This window comes from Eulemur rufifrons, unplaced genomic scaffold, assembly GCF_041146395.1.
Source record: "Eulemur rufifrons isolate Redbay unplaced genomic scaffold, OSU_ERuf_1 scaffold_179, whole genome shotgun sequence".
Lineage (NCBI taxonomy): Eukaryota > Metazoa > Chordata > Mammalia > Primates > Lemuridae > Eulemur > Eulemur rufifrons.
Genome location: NW_027182961.1, coordinates 132,462 through 137,500, shown reverse-complemented (window position 1 = coordinate 137,500; position 5,039 = coordinate 132,462). Strand labels below are relative to the sequence as shown.

At 59.5% G+C, this 5,039-nt stretch overlaps 1 pseudogene; it reads right to left on the bottom strand.

The window, feature by feature from the left end:
- Positions 1–1,656: 1,656 nt before the first annotated feature.
- Positions 1,657–1,748, bottom strand: LOC138379811 (small nucleolar RNA U13; annotated as a pseudogene).
- Positions 1,749–5,039: the final 3,291 nt, after the last annotated feature.

The following is a 5,039-nucleotide window of genomic DNA, read 5'->3' as shown; positions in this document are numbered from 1 at the left end:
TGTCCCGTGACACTTAGTCTCTGCGCGGCCGGCCCCGCCGGCGCTATAAACGGGGATCGCCGCCAGAGGGCGCTGCGGTCACGGGCTCCTCGACTCCCTCTCCCTAGTACCTCACTGGGTGTCCGAAGGCGGGACTACTTTTTTCTCCCGCCCACTGGCTCGCTAACGCCTCCGCCTCCGCCGGTGTCGTGCCGGGACCCCATGGTCCATGGGGTTGACCAGATGTCCCGTCGCACTTAGTCTCTGCGAAGCCGGCCCCGTCGACGCTATGGAGGGGCGTCGCCGCCAGAGGGCGCTGCGGTTGCGGGCTCCTCGACAACCTCTCCCTCGTACCTCAATACGTGTCCGAAGGTGGGATTTTTTATTTTTCTTTCCCCCTCCACCACCACCCCCCGCCCGCCGCCGCCTAGCCCGCCTCCGCCGCCTAGCCCGCCGCCGCCTAGCCCGCCTCCGCCGCCTAGCCCGCCGCCGCCTAGCCCGCCGCCGCCGCCGCCTAGCCCGCCGACGCCTAGCCCGCCGCCGCCGACGCCTAGCCCGCCTCCGCCGCCGCCTAGCCCGCCGCCGCCTAGCCCGCCTCCGCCGCCGCCTAGCCCGCCGCCGCCGACGCCTAGCCCGCCGCCGCCTAGCCCGCCGCCGCCGCCGCCTAGCCCGCCGCCGCCTAGCCCGCCTCCGCCGCCGCCTAGCCCGCCGACGCCTAGCCCGCCTCCGCCGCCGCCTAGCCCGCCGCCGCCGACGCCTAGCCCGCCTCCGCCGCCGCCTAGCCCGCCGCCGCCTAGCCCGCCGCCGCCGCCGCCTAGCTCGCCTCCTACGCCGCCTAGCCCGCCGCCGCCTAGCCCGCCTCCGCCGCCTATCCCGCCGCCGCCGCCCCCTAGCCCTCCTCCTCCTCCTCCTCCTCCTCCTCCTCCTCCTCCTCCTCCTCCTCCTCCTCCTCCTCCTCCTCCTCCGCCGGTTTCGTGCCGGGATCCCATGGTCCTTGGGGTTGACCAGATGTCCCGTCGCACTTAGTCTCTGCGGGGCTGGCCCCATCGATGCTATGGAGGGGGATCACCGCCAGGGGGCGCTGCGGTTGCGGGCTTCTCGACTCCCTCTCCTTCCCCACCCCTCCGCTCGCCCGCTCCTCCTTTCTTTACTCCCTATCGCCCCGCCCCCTTTTTTCTCCACACACACGCAATTATCACGCTCACGAACTATCCCGGGACCTGGCGTGACTTTCATCGCAATCTCCCCCCCCCCGGACACACACACATAGAGACACACCCTCCCGGCAGGGAGCACCCTGAGTGGTCGTGCAGATGTCGCTGCTGCATGCGGCCTCCGCATGGGTTCGCTGGTTGACCAGATGTCTGGTCCTTGGGTGGTTGACCAGATGTCTGGTCTGTGGTTGTCGTCCTGACAGGGAGGCTTCGGGACGGATTTGGTCTCTCTGGCCTCGCTGCCCCTAGGGGTCACCCTGCGATCGGTATTCTTCTCGCGCGGGGCGAGGGGGCGCTCCGGAGCATTCCTCTCCTCTCGGAGTTTCTGTCTGCAGTCTCTCGACTTGCTCTCACTCCCCTACCCTGCTGTGTGACTTTCTTTTTGGTCCTTTCATTTTATCTATTCTCTCTTTGCCTTTTCCTGCCCGCCTTTCCGCTCCCCCCCCCCGGATTCATGGTTTCACGTCACGCGGGTGACGTGCCGACACACCAGGAGGCCCTTCTCACACGTGCGCGTGAACACGCAATCAACACGTTTATGAACTAGAAAGGGATCTGGTGTGACTTTGCTATTATTTCCCCTCCCCTCCTCCCCGCGCTGAGAATGAGTTTCCCCGGGCTCGTGTGCCCGCCTGGGAATCGGCTGCAGACGCCATGGCCCCGGGTCGACCACATGTTGCCCTGGGGTCCACCAGATGTCTCTGGCGAATTGGGGCCCTAGGGTGCTTGTGACGGTGTGGTCACTAGGTGTCGCTCTGGGCTCAGTATTCTTCCTTCTCGCTGTGACTTTGGTCTCTTTTTTTCGAAATTTCTTTCTTTCTTCCTCTTTTGCCCTGTTTCCATTTTCCCTTCTTAATCTCTTTCTCTCTTTTTGTTGCTTTTTTTCCACGGCAGATGGGTGATGTGTGTGTGGAGGAAACGCGGCGTCAGGGAGAAGACACATCTCACACGTGCTCGGGAACACCCGATCGTCACGCTTCTGAGTACCGACCGATGGATCTGGTCCCGAATTTTTTAATAGTTTTCTCCTCTCTCTCTCTCTCTCTCTCTCTCCCCCCCCTTCCTTCTCTTTCCTTTCTCTCCCTTCCTTTCTTTCTTTCTCTCGCTCTCTCGCTCTCGCTCTTCTTTTCTTTCTGACAGAGTCTCTCGTTCTGTTGCCCTGGCTAGAGTGCCATGGCGTCAGCCTAGCTCACAGCAATCTCAAACTCCTGGGCTCAAGCGATCAGACTGCCTCAGCCTCCCGAGTAGCTGGGATTACAGGCATGTGCCAGCATGCCCAGCTAATTGGATATACGTGTGTGTGTGTGTGTGTGTATATATTTATATATATATATATATATATATATATATATTTTTTTTTTTTATTTTATTTTATTTTTTTTGAAACAAAGTCTCACTCTGTTGCCCAGACTAGAGTGCCGTGGCGTCAGCCTAGCTCACAGCAACCTCAAACTCCTGGGCTCAAGCGATCCTACTGCCCCAGCCTCCCGAGTACCTGGGACTACAGGCATGCGCCACCGTGCCCGGCTAATATTTTTCTGTATATATTTTTAGATACTGTTTCTGTATATATTTTTAGATATATAGTTTCTTTCTATTTTTAGTAGAGATGGGGGTCTCGCTCTTGCTCAGGCTGGTCTCGAACTCCCGACCTTGAGCGATCCACCCGCCTCTACCTCCCAGAGTGCTAGGATTACAGGCGTGAGCCACCCCGCCTGGCGTGTACGTTCTGTATTCACAGCCAGACGGAAGGCAGGGAGAATGTTACCCTTTCAAAGCCCGCCCTGCTCGCCTCTCAGCCCACCGATGGCACTCTGAATCCCGTGGCATTCCTTCACTCAGCTGAATTCTTCAGCACCCGACCCCCCCCCCACCCCACCCCCGTGCCACGGGAGTTCGTTCTCATGGCAGAGCCATCGAGGCTGTTGCCACACGTGTTGTAGGTGCCTAGGCAGACTGTGCCCTGGCCCCGAGGAGGTACGGAACCGCCTATCGCCTCGGGAGGGAGGGACAAGATGTGTCCGTGTCCAAGGCGACGTCCTGTCGATCACGAGGAGGCCTGCAAAGGCTCGTATCTGCCAGGCATTGAGCCACATCACATGAAACACCGGTGTGTTCCTTCACTTAGGTGGTGTCGCGTGTTGATACTCACAGAGGATGATAAACCCACTCGCATGCCGGCTGAGCCCCCTGTGTCTCCTCCTCTATCCACTGAGGGAAAAAACCGCAACAAAAGGTAGAAAACCACAGGGGGGGGGGAAGAGAGCCCGTCGCTCTCCCTATGTGACCGTCCGGAGTGCTCGTTCAGATGGGAGGAGGTGTGTTTGTGTGTGTGTGTGTGTGTGTGTGTGTGTGTGTGTTTCATTGATTTTGGTGCCATCTTTTCTCTGCAGCTGCGTCAGAGGACAGCGATTTTTCCGATTTTCACTCCGCTGAGTGAATTGCCTTTTGAAGAGAATGTCCACAGGAAGCCTACGGTCCTCCCGCGGGGGTGGCCCTCCTCTAGAAATGAATCTCGTTTCTTGAACGGAGGGGACTTGTTGACGCCATCATGCTTTCGGGACGACTTCTCAGACGCTAGCTTTGGACCGCAACATAGGTGCCCCCGACATTGCCTCAAGGGTTCCGTGGTGCCTCCTGTCAAGAGACCCCACCGACCGTCCCCAGCCTGCCCGCTCAAGGGAGCCGGGCCCCTTCTGATCTGTCCGCCCGCCGGTGAAGCTCCCTCCCGAGGGTCGGAAAGCCCACCTGTTTCCCAGTTCGGTTGAATGATGGGGCACCCGGGCAGGGCACTGGCACCGAGTGACTCCATTCTGAGTCTGTCTGCTCTGGGGGGCGGGGGCGGGTGGGGGGGCAGTTCCGTCTCGACCCGGTGGCCTCCTACCGACTGACTCGATGGGACGGACCATTCTCACTCAGGATCGTGTACCTTCTTGGCCTAGGCACATCCCGGCACTGAAAGCCACTTTTCGGGGACACTCTCCCACGTACAGATAGATGGCCTGCACGAGTGCTCTTCCTTTCTCGAAACACTGGAAATCTGTCCTCAATTTTACCTGACCTACCTGACGGTGTGTGATAAAGGAGCATAGAACCCTCAGCCACCCTCCACCTTCCCGCTGTCCCGAGAGACAGTGCCGAGCGTGAAATTCTATCCCTGACTCTCTGTGTCCACCGGAACGTGGCCTGACTGCAGTGACGTCAGCTACGTCAAGTCGTTCTCTGGGTAGGGAAAGAACTTAACCAGATAGGCCCTATCGGTCGCTTCTCTGTTCTGATAGTTTTGTGGCAGCCATTTCTTTCCCCCTCTCTTTTCTTTTTCTGTCTCTCTCCCCCACCCCCACCCCCAAATTCTTTCTACGAAGACGTTTAGGATGTCAGATTCTGGCCACATGCCCCCCCCTAGGCATACGGGGGCCAGCATAGACAAAGGTCTTCGGTACCAAGTGTTCATTCCACGGTGACAGATATTGCCACTCTTGTATTGACCAGGGCGAGATGGTGAGTGGGTCAACTCTGAAACTCCCTGTACTCTACTTCTCTCTTGGGTAGGTCCCTGCCCCAACCCTCCGGCTTCTAGCACACACCCAGGGGCACTCTCTCCTCTCTGGATAAAGTTCCAGATGATCCGATCCGCTCCGAGGAGGAAGGGGAGCTGGCCGGGCCACCCACTGTGCGCCCCACCCCCGTCAGTCATAGGGTCCGTTCTTTTCAGGATGACACCGGCAGCGGTTGCTGGGTGTCACCTAGCGGCCACTTTGATCAGACCTCGGGATCCGGAAAGTCAGGTGACGTTGGGAGTTTAAGAGCTGACTCCCGGGAGGTGTGGAGGGCGGGGAGGAGAGC